The sequence below is a fragment of the Ursus americanus genome, chromosome 23, assembly GCF_024610735.1.
Source record: "Ursus americanus isolate L20-20 chromosome 23, mUrsAme1.1.p, whole genome shotgun sequence".
NCBI lineage: Eukaryota > Metazoa > Chordata > Mammalia > Carnivora > Ursidae > Ursus > Ursus americanus.
Window position 1 is genome coordinate 20,302,729 of NC_142149.1, and position 12,396 is coordinate 20,315,124.

The 12,396-nt window shown below is 43.9% G+C and overlaps 1 pseudogene; it reads right to left on the reverse strand.

The window, feature by feature from the left end:
• Positions 1-373: 373 nt before the first annotated feature.
• Positions 374-1,334, reverse strand: LOC123781881 (uncharacterized; annotated as a pseudogene).
• Between the last annotated feature and the right edge of the window lie 11,062 nt (positions 1,335-12,396).

A 12,396-nucleotide genomic window follows, 5' to 3' on the forward strand; every position in this document is an offset into this window, starting at 1 on the left:
TTGTCCCACGTATCTAACACCGGCAACTACAGGAGAACAGGACTTCCGCGCTCCACGAAGACCCTCAAAGGAACATCTTGCTGGTGCTCAGGCCCAGGGCGTTGCCTAACTCGCCTACAGATGGGAAGGGGAGTGCCCTTCAACAAGGGCAGCAGACGCAGCCCGGCGTCCGAGTTTTGTGTCCCCGTCAGCTCTCCGACATGACGTCCTGAGGCTTCCTCATCCGCAAATGGATGAATGAATTTGTGGGGGAGCGTATGAGGCTCCAAAAGGGTAGTGTATGGGGTATGTGACCTGCATATAAATCGTTACGTCGCGAATGCGGTACAAGGACACGAACACCATATGGGTTGCGAATCGGTACAGGGTTTATTAAGAAATTCATGTGAGATTCCCTGTGTCTAGGGAGACATTCAAAAGGATGATGACAGGAAGAAATCAGCATACAAGAACCACGAGTACGCTGCGAAAGAAAACATACTTGTGCAGACATTAATAGTTGCAAAAAAATACATGTCAAGTAGGAGGATTTATTTCTCAAAGGGGTCAGACAGGATGAAGATCTTGACTATGGAGTCCAAGCAGAGATCTTGACTCCCTATCTGGATGCACGAAGCTGGCAGGGACTCCCAAGACCTAAGGAAGAAGAGAATCAGGAGAAGTGGCCCACGCTTCATCAAGCTGATTCACAAGCTTCTGAACAGGCAGATGGGTAACAGAAATGCTGGCGACTGCATGCTGGCTTTCAGCAACCTTTGGCAGTGTCTTTGTTTCCCAAATGGCAAATCAGTGCAATGTGCAGGTGGTGGTTCCTGGTGAGGCACCTGGCAGTCGGAAGGCTGGCAGCAGCTGGACACACAGCAGCGGTGGCAGCAGGTGGTCCTGCAGCAGGTGGTGCGGCAGCAGTTTGGCTGGCAACCAGGCTAGCAGCAGCTGGATCCACAGCCCTGGGCTAGGCATCCAGGCACGCAGCAGCAGGTGGGCTGGTAGCACGTTCTCCTGCAGTACACAGGGGTACAGCAGGCTGGCTGACAGCAGCTGGACCCACAGCAAGTTTGTCCACAGCCACTGGACCCACAGCAGCTGGGCTGGCAGCAGCTGGACACACAGCAGCTGGGCCGGCAGCAGGTGGTCCTGCAGCAGGTGGTCTGACAGCAAGTTGGGCGGCAGCAGCAAGGCTGGCAGCAGCAGGACCCGCAGCAGCTGGACCCGCTGCCGCCTTGTCCACAGCCACCGCCGCACCCGTAGCAGCTGGGCTGGCAACAGGTGGTCCTGCAGCAGGTGGTCCTGCAGCACGTAGGCTGGCAGCAAGGGGAGCAGCACAAGTCGGTCATGGTGTCACAGGTGGAGGGGGAGCTTCTGTTCAGAAGTGAGTTTCTCAGATTCTGTTGTCTCCTCCTGTTGTGGGGCTTTTATGCGCTGCATCCCCAAATTTGGACCAATGGGCGTGACTTCCTTGTTGTTGTTTCTGTTGTTTTCCCAATAATTTGGGAATTGCAAAAGGGGAAGTTGTTTTCCTAATGTTATGAATCTTTAGAACGTAAGTGTTCAATGTGTTTCTTAATTGACGATAACTCATAGAAACATCTTCTGATGAACACAAGGTGGTCACATCAGCAGCAGCAGTCTTGCTTCAATAATTTCATCATGTGATGTAATTCCCACTGGGCTGGGAAGTGGTTGGCGAGTCAGGTTAGTGGTCCTTCCCCAGCGCTGGTCCTTAGGTTGCATGTAGATTGGGACTATCCCTGAGGTGAGGGGCATGATGTGGCTATGGTCATAGTGATGAACTGAAATCATGTGTGAACCCAAGTCGGTTTCCCCACAAAGCCTGATTCCAGACTCGCACAGGCATCTGCCTCTCGTAGCACGCTACCCCACCTGTGTATCCCAGTTCAGTCAGAGACACCTGGGTGGAGGATATCTGACTTCATCTCTTCCATATGTCAAGGCAGAATCAAGCAGGTGGAAAGAAACAGCCGCAGTACACCGAGAGGAGGCAGGCATCAATCGCCAGACTTCCTGAGTGACCAGCAGTCCTGATTCACCCAGAAATGAGGGCTTTTCCAGGACGTGGGACTTTCAGTGCTATAACTGGGGCAGTTTGGGGAAACCAGGATGAGCTGGTGACTCTAGTCCTCACCTTGTTAACCAGCAGAGGAAGTTCCTTAATGTCACTGACTCCACAGCTATTGCTTGCTCTTCCCCTCTGCTTCCCTCCCTCGCTCTACCTTCCACTCTCCCCACCTCACGTCCCCTCCTCTTTTCCTTCATCTTCCTCCTCTGTCTTCCTCTTATACAAATTGTGCCTGTCCACCATCATTAAGAAGAAAATATTGGGTGTGAGCGGAGAGGACTGTAGAATGTAGATGATGTCTTAATACGCCAGCCATATATCTCAGATCTGCCGGTGTTCAGGACAATTGCTACCCACCAGAGCCGCATCTCTATGCCTAAGGGCTGTTTTCATGCCACAGGAGAACGTCATGCGTCCTGTGCGTGCCACACTGCGGGAAACGCTCAAGCAGTGCTTCTGGAGAGTTGGTGTATAAAGAATCCAGATCCCTTGTTGCTGAATTAGGAGAATCCCAATGAATGTGTTACATCATTTCTGATATATCTCTCAGGGTTAAGCTTCACTTGCAAGCTGGGACGCTGGACTCATAGTGCCACCTCCCTGTGTCACTTCCTCACACTCCCCCCGTGGGATCTGCCCTCCCCAAACAAACTACATGCCTGGATGCTGTTCTTCAGAGTGGCTTCTGGGAGACACCAAACTCTGCTGTAACTTTACCCGTCTCAGACTGAATTTCCTCATCCCTGCAATGGGAATCTCAAGACACACTTTAAACATTCCTTCAAGAATTAGGAGGGAGGTGATAAATGGCAGAGAAGTAGGGCTTTTCTGGTCCCTCAAACACAGCTGTATTGAGGTTAGATCACTTGGAACACCCAGGAAATTGATCTGAGGATTGGAAGAAGGATCTCCATGGATGAAGGGAGACAGCATGGCAGGTGTGAGGTGTGTGGAAGTGAATTCGTAAGAAAAAACTATCTTGCCATGTAGTGGAGGGGGGCCCTTTCTGTGGGGAGGGAAAAGGGAGAGAAAGAGAGAGGGGCTGAAAGAGTCCAGCAATGGGTTTGCACAAGAAGGAATCCTCTCTGGGGAAGCTGGGTGGCTCAGCTGGTTAAGCTTCTGCCTTCAGCTCAGGTCATGATCTCCGGATCCCGGGACTGAGCCCCACACTGGGCTCCCGGGGCTCAGTGGGGAGTCTGCTTGTCCCACTTCATCTCCCTCTGCCCCCCCGCCCTACTCATGCTTGATCTCTGTTAAATAAATAATTAACATCTTTTTTTTTCTTTTTGTAAAGAAGAAAACCCCTCTGGATCAGGGGTTGGGGGAGCAAGAAGAACTGCGTATCACAGGCTTTTTACAAACAGTGTGTGGAGCTCAAACTGAGGTTTTGGAAGTCTGCAAAGTGGAGCTTTGGTACTCACTCCTGGGGCGAAGGAAGGCCTGGCCAGGGAAGGCATAAATTGGTATAGGGATTTCCTGGTTTACACTGGGAGAGAACATTCCCCTTCCTGTAGTACATTTGGATAGGGTATATTGCCTCTCTAAATCCAAAAGACCCTGCAGGTGCCATCTAATGGCCTTTCATCAGCAGGGGACAGGGACATGTGCAAAGGGCAGATAACCTGGTGATGATTTTCCAGGTGCTACACCATAGATTTTGCACACTGCACAGGAATGGGACTGTTTTCTCGGACAAAGGACACTAGACAGAGCGCGGTGGGGAGGCTCTACTTCAGAGGAAGGAGTGGATCTGTGCAGTGCAGGGTCCTTCAAGATCTGGAGTCCTGAATCCCGGCCATGCGCCGAAGATAAAATGCAGAAGATCTGTGGTGCACTGACGGCCCTTGCTTTTCTGTGAGGGCTTCCTGAGCAGCTGTGGATGTAAGATGCCCTGTCCAAGGATGACAGAGTGGGGTGGCACCATATTCCAGTCACCACCTACAAGGTCAGACTTCAGAGAACAACACAGCAACACCCAGAGGAAGTGAGAGCCACTTATATCCAACCCCGCCTCTCCCCCATCACTGACTGTCCCCCCCCCCCGCCCCCCGCATGCCTGGCAAGTGTATATTCCCTGAAGCAGGACTGACTCTGAGCAAGTGCAGCGGGCTTCTCCCCCAGAAGACCAGCACAGGAAGCACCCCACAGGCACCAAGTCTACTGATCATACAGTGCTTCAAAGCATCACCTTCAGTTCTGGTGGAAATAGGACCAGGCTGTATTTTTTTTCTTTTTCTTCTTTTGTTTTTTTCCTTTGGAATCATGCTTATAATTTTTTGTTTGTTTATTAGTTTGTTTTTTCATATCCTTTTCTCTTTTCTTTGGATCAGGCTTCCCCCCCCTTTTCTCCCCACACTTATTTGAACAAACACATTAAAGCACACCTAGTTAAAAGTTCAAACACTTCCCACTGCAAGGAGGGACTCTTCAGAGGACTGACCAGTGGGAAAAAGCAGCCAAAATGCTACAGCAGAGTGCACACAGTATACACCAAAAACACTTCCTGACGTGCTAGGCTCAGGACAGTGAATGACCTCTTTTTAATATAGCATTACCCTCAGGTGCACAAAACATAACAGGCTTTCATAACTGGCAAATGACAGAAACTTTGCCTAAGTGACAAGACAGAGGAACTCTCCCCAAAAGGAAGTTCAAGAAGAAATCACAGCCAAGGACTTGCTCAAAACACATATAAGCAATATATCTGAATATGAATTTAGAACAACAGTCATAAGACTACTAAATGGGCTTGAAAAAAGCATAGAAGACACCAGAGAAACCCTTGCTGCAGAGAAAGGACCTAAAAACTAGCCAGGCTGAAATTTAAAAATGCTGTAACTGAGATGCAAAACTAACAGGTATAATCATGAGGACTGAAGAAACAGAGGAGAAAATAGGTGATACGGAAGATAAAATTATGGAAAATAATGATGTTGAAAAAAAGAGGGAAAGAGAACTATTAGACTATAAAGGTAGACTTTGAGAACTCAGCAATTACATAAAGCAAAATAATATCTATAACATAACAGTCCCAGAGGAAGAGCAGGAAAAAGGGGTAGAAGGTATATTTGAACAAATTATAGCTGAGAACTTCCCTAATCTGGGTAAGAAAACAGGCATTCAAGTCCAAAAGGCATAGAAAACTCCCTCAAAATCAACAAAAGCAGATCAACACCATGATATATCATAGTGAAACTTGCAAAATAAAAGATAAAGAGAGAATTCTGGAAGCCACTAGGGACAAAGGTTCTTAACTTACAAGGGTAAACACATAAGCTTAGCAGCTGACCTGTCCACAGAGATCTGGCAGGCCAAAAAGGAGTGGATGGAAATATTCAAAGTGCTAAATGGGAAAAACATGCAGCCAAGAATATTTTAGCAAGGCTGTCATTCAGAATAGAAGGGGAGATAAAGAGTTTCTAAGACAAGCAAAAACTATAGGAGTTCATGACACTAAACCAGCTCTACAAGAAATATTAAAGGGAACCCTTTGAGTGGGAAAGAGAGACGAAAAGCAACACAGAATAGAAAGGAACACAATCTACAGGAACAGCGACTTTACAGGTAATATAATGGCACTAAATTAATATCTTTCAATAATTACTCTGAATGTACATGGAATAAATACTCCAATCAAAAGACACAGAGTATCAGAATGGGTAAAAACAAACAAACAAACAAACAAAAAAACACCCATCAATATGCTGCTTACAAGAGATTCATTTTAGACCCAAAGACACCTCCAGATAGTGAGGGAGTGGAGGACCATTTATCATGTTAATGGACATCAAAAGAAAGCTGGAGTAGCCATCCTTATATTAGACAAACTAGATTTTAAACCAAAGACTGTAATAGGAGATGAAGAATCACACTATATCATAACAAAGGAGTCTATCCAACAAGAGGATCTAACAACTATAAATATTAATGCCCCTAACTTGGGAGCAGCCAAAAATATAAATCAATTAATAATAAACGTAAGGAAACTTATTGATAAGAATACAATAACAGTGGGGCACTTTAACACCCCACTCACAGCAATGAACAGATCATCTAAGTAGAAGATCAACAAGGAAACAAGGGATTTGAACGACACACTGGACCAGATGGATTTCACAGACGTATTCAGAGCATTTCATCCTAAAGCAGCAGAATACACATTCTTTTCAAGTGTGCATGAAACATTCTCCAGAATAGATGACATACTGGATCATAAATCAGGCCTCAACTGGTACAAAAAGACTGAGATTATACCATGCATATTTTCAGATCACAATGCTATGAAACTTGAAGTCAACCACAAGAAAAAATTTGGAAAGACCACAAATACATGGAGGTTAAAGAACATCCTAGTAAAGAATGGATGATTTAACCAGGAAATTAAAGAAGAATTTTAAAAATACATAGAAGTAAATGAGAATAAAAATAAAATAGTCCAAAATCTTTGGGATGTAGCAAAGGAGGTCCTAAGAGGGAAGTATATAATAATAAAGGCCTTCCTCAAAAAGCAAGAAAAGTCTCAAATACACAACCTAACCTTACACCTAAACGAGCTGGAAAAAGAACAGCAAATAAAGTCTAAGTCCAGTAGGAAAAGGGAAATAATAAAGATTAGAGCAGAAATAAATGATACAGAAATGAAAAATAAAATAGTACAGATCAACGAAACCAGAGCTGGTTCTTTGAAAGAATTAACGAAACTGGTAAACCCCTAGCCAGACTTATCAAAAAGAGAGAGAGAGAGAGAGAGAGAGAGAGAGAAAAGAAAAAGGACCCAAATAAATAAAATCATGAATGAAAGAGGAGAGATCATAACCAACACCAAAGAAATAAAATTTTAAGAGAATATTATGAGCAATCACATGCCAAAAAATTAGGCAATCTGGAAGAAATGAATAAATTCCCAGAAACACATAAATTCCAAAACTGAAGCAGGGACAAACAGAAAATCTGAATAGACCCATAACCAGCAAAGTAATTGAATCAGTATTCAAAAATCTCCCAACAAACAAGAGTCCAGGGCCAGACAGCTTCCCAATGGGAATTCTACCAAACACTCAAAGAACAAGTAATACCTATTCATCTCAAACTGTTCCCCCCAAAAAAACAGAAATGGAAGGAAAACTTCCAAATCATTCTATGAGGCCAGCATTACCTTGATTCCAAAACCAAAGTCCTCACTAAAAAGAATTATAGACCAATATCCCTGATGAACATGGATGCAAAGATTCTGAACAAGATACTAGCTAATCAAATCCAACAGTACATTAAAAGAATTATTCACCACAACTAAGTGTGATTTATTCTTAAGTTGCAGGGGTGGTTCAATATCCACAAATCAATGAATGTGATACACCACATTAATAAAAGAAAGGGTAAGAACCATACGATCCTCTCAATAGATGCATAAAAGCATTTGGTGATGGGTATTAAGGAGGGCACATATTCCATGGTGCACTGGGTGTTATACGCAAGTAATGAATCATGGAACTTTACATCAAAAACTAGGGATGTACTGCATGGTGACTAACATAATAAAAAATTATTATTAAAAAAGTAAATAAATAAATAAAATAAAAACAAAACAAAAAAAACCCATACGATCCTCTCAATAGATGCATAAAAGCATTTGACAAAATACAGCATTCTTTCTTGATTAAAACTCTCCACATTGTAGGGATAGAGGGAACATACCTCAAGATCATAAAAGCCATAAATGAAAAGCCCACAGTGAATATCATTCTCAGTGGGGAAAAACTGAGAGCTTTCCCCTAAGGTCAGAAGCACAACAGGGATGTCCACTCTCACCACTGTTGTTTAACATAGTACTAGAAGTCCTAGCCTCAGCAGTCGACAACAAAAAGAAATAAAAGACATCCAAACTGGCGAGTAAGAAGTCAAACTTCCACTCTTCACAGACAACATGATACTCTATGTAGAAAACCCAAAAGACTCCACCAAAAAAGTGCTAGAACTGAAAGAGGAATTCAGCAAAGTCACGGGATATAAAATCAATGGACAGAAGTCTGCTGCATTTCTATACACCAATAATGATGCAGAAGAAGAAATCAAGGAATCTATCCCATTTATAACCACACGAAAAACCATGAGATACCAAGGAATAAACCTAACCAAAGAGGTAAAAGATCTGTACTCTGAAAACTATACAACACTTATGAATGAAATTGAGGAAGACACAAAGAAATGGAAAAACATTCCATGTTCATGTATTGGAAGAACAGATATTGTTAAGATGTCTACATTTCCCAAAGCAATCTATATAGTCAATGCAATCCCTATCAAAATAACACAGAGTTAGAACAAAAAATTTTAAAATTTCTATGGAACCAGAAAACACCCCGATTAGCCAAAGTAATGTTGAAAAAGAAAAGCAAGGAGGGAGCCATCACAATTCTGGGCCTCAAGCTCTCTTACAAAGCTGTAATCATCAAGACAGTATGATACTGGTACAAAAACAGACACATAGATCAATGCGACAGAACAGAGAACCCAGAAGTGGACCCTCAACTCTATGGTCAACTAATCTCCAACAAAGCAGGAAAAAATATACGATGGAAAAAAAGACAGTCTCTTTAACAAATGGTGTTGGGAAAATTGGACACCAACATGCAGAAGAATGAAACTGGACCGCTTTCTTATACCACACACAGAAATAAACTCAAAATGGATGAGGGACCTAAATGTCAGACAGGAGTCCATCAAATTCCTAGAGCAGCAACCTCTTTGACCTCAGACACAGCAACTTTTTTTTTAAAGATTTTATTTATTCATTTGTTTATTTGAGAGAGAGAACGAGCAGGATGAGGGGCAGAGGAAGAAACAGTCTTTACACTGAACAAAGAGCCCAATGCGGGGCCCAGTCCCAGAACTCTGGGACTGTGACCTGAGCCGAAGGCAGACGCCTAACCAATTGAGCCACCTAGGTACCGCAAGGACCTATCAACTTCTTACTTCACGTCTTCAGAGACAAGGGAAACAAAAGCAAAAAGGAACTAGTGAGACTTCATCAAGATAAAGAGCTTCTGCCCAGCAAAGGAAACAGTCAACAAAATTAAATGGCAACCTGCGCAATGGCAGAGATTTTTGCAAATGACGTACTGGATAAAGGTTAGTATCCAAAATCTGTAAGGAACTTATCAAACTCAACACCCAAAAAAACAAATAAGCCAGTTAAGAAGTGGGCAGAAGGCATGAACAGATATTTCCTCAAAGAAGACATACACATGGCCAACAGGAATATGAAGAAATGCTCACTATCGCTTGGCATCAGGGAAATACAAATCAAAACCACAATGAGATACCACTACACACCCGTCAGAATGATTAATATTAACAAGTCAGGAAAGAACAAATGTTGGTGAGGATGCAGAAAAGGGGGATCTTCTTATTATGTAAGTGGGAACACAAACTGGAGCAGCTACTCTAGAAAACAGCATGGAGGTTCCTCGAAAAGTTAAAAAAAGAGCTACACTACAAATTAGCAACAGCACTACTAGATATTTATCGAAAGGATACAAAATAGTGATTTGAAGAGCATCATAAACCCAAAAGTTTATAGCAGCACAATCCACAATAGCCGAAACCTGGAAAGAGCCCAAATGTCCATCAAATGATGAATGGATAAAGATGTGGTGTGTGTGTGTGTGTGTGTGTGTGTGTGTGTGTGTGTGTGTGTGTGTGGAATATGATATACTGGAATGAAATACAAATACATATGTATATATATGTATACATGTGTGCATACATATATATGTATATATATGAATGTGTCTGGTTGTGTGTGTGTGTATATATATATATGTATATAATGGAATTTACTCAGCCCCCAAAAAGAATTAAATCTTCCCATTTGAAATAATGTGGATGGAACAAGAATGTACTATGCTAAACGAAATAAGTCAGAGAGAGACAAATACCATATGATTTCACTCATATGTGGAATTTAAGAAACAAAAAGGATGAACGTAGGGGGAGAGAAGGAAAAATAAAGATAAAGAGAGGAAGCCAAAACATAAGAGACTCTTCAATACAGTGAACAAACTGAGGATTGCTGGAGGAGAGGTGAATGGAGGATGGGGTAACTGAGTGATGGACATTAAGGAGAGAACATGATGGAATGAGCACTCGGTGTTATATGCAACTGATGAATCACTGGGTTCTACCCCAGAAATTAATGCTACACTGTATGTGAAATAACTTGAATAGAAGTAGGATCTTCAAAGAAAAAAATTCCTTCAAAAATTGGAGAAACTGTACGTGAAGCATAGAGTCAAATTCCAGCAAACAGTAGGAAACATACGTCAAGTCAGTTTTTCATCTGGTCACGCAAACCCCCAGCTCCTAAGGACCAGCAGGAGGCATGTTTGGTCTTGGCAGTCTGTCCAGAGCCTCCCACATAGCTCGTCCGCCGTGCAGGCGTCTGCCCAGGTCAGGAGCCTTCCTAGCTCCTCAGAGGTCCCTCCACTGCTCCCGGGAGGTGACTCAGGGCCTAAGTGCACTCTTCCTCTCAGAGCCTGAATCCAGCGTCACGTCCCTGAGTGCCGAGGCAGCATCATGCGTTAGGTCGGGACCAGAAGCGCCAGCCTTCTCTCTGTCGGGACTCCTGTGAATGCCCATGCTCTCTTCTCTTCCTTCTACCTCACTTAGTGTCTCCCCCACTCCGCCCTCCGCCCCACCCCTGCATACGCCCCACTCCCTCCCAGAGAGGCAACTTGATTTCCCTCCAACGCATCACGCTTCCTTCCCCAAACGCTAGAGTTTGTTTGGCTACCTTACATGGTTCAGAGGTCATGGATTACTCCAAGTCATCATACACGCACACTGCACGGCCTCCTGGACCCGACGTCGCCCATCCTGCCGTTCCTTGCTAACGTGTTGATTATGTGCGGATCAGGGCATGATGGAAAAAGGGATGCGAATGAGTATCACATATCTACCGCCAGCTCTGCTCGTGTCTATGGATTGCTCTCATTAACCTCCCTCCATGCGCTTTGCCACAAGTTCCAGAAGAACCTACAAGAGGGGAGTTAGTGGGTGGCTCCTCGCCTCCTTTAGCTGACTTGCCTGGGGCACTGACCTCCATCCCCATCCCTCAGAGCCCTGAGCCCGTCGTTCCTATGTCCTCTTCAGGCTACACTACTTGCTCATCAGCGGTTGATACTGCAAAGTGGAATACCAAGAACGCCCCTGCAGATCACCTCAATGCTAAACATCTTCCTGACGGCTCCCATAGCTCCCTTCCTTGCTTGATGATTTCCTGGCACTAGAAACCCAAAGGGATAAGGTGACAGCCAGAGTTTTCATGCCGATCAGAATTTTACCACGTCCCCCTCCAGCTAGCTGTCCACTCTTAGAACCATGACCCCTAGATGCACACAGCCTACAATTATGGTAGAAGGAGCCACAAATTCCCCCAAATGGATCACCGGGATGAAGATAATGAGGAAACTTCTCCTTTCACTCTAACATCTAGAACGGGGTATTCAAACAGGGGCCATGAAAGATTTTGGATCTCCTGCAATCTGTTCAATTCAGATCCCATGTCCAACAGCCTGCCAACATAGGAGTATTCCAGCTTGCCCTGGGTCAATGGCTATAGATTCTTGGGCAACGACCAAGGATATTCGATGATATACACTTGCCGTGATCCTTCATCCAAGAAGACTGGTCTCTCCGACGACGGGTTAACGGGTCTGAGAATAGCCTGAGGTCTACAAACTGTGTCAAGAATCATGACCTTCTACGGGGGTCAATGACCTCAGCCTTTGTTCTTATATTTGTAAGCTCTTTTAAATACACACGTGGCAGACGGGGGTGTGTGCGCACGCACACACACACACACGACATAGATATACACATAGATATAGACACAGAGTCTGTTTGATGTTCTAGATCAAAAGAGATCTACGGTAAAAGAAAACATATTGAAACGGCAGTCGCCTCTACGGCTGTGGGGACTTACTAAGGGACAAGCGGGCACTTTCTGGTATAATGGAAATGTTCTATCCTGATAGATGTGGGAATTCCACGGGTGGGTTTCTGAGTATCAAACAAAATCCATCACTATGGAGGACGACACTTAGGATTTTTTGAATCTCAATGTGTGCACATTCCACCAAAAATATAAAATCAATCAGGAAATGTAAACAAGAAATAGTGACTAAACCATTTATTTATGAATAAAGCTCTGTCTTTACCAAATTCTCATCTTGGCTACTTTGCCTTAAACACCATTGTTGAAGTTGCATTACACTACTACGAGCTCTTCTGATGTATTTTTACATAGTCTACTGCTGGTA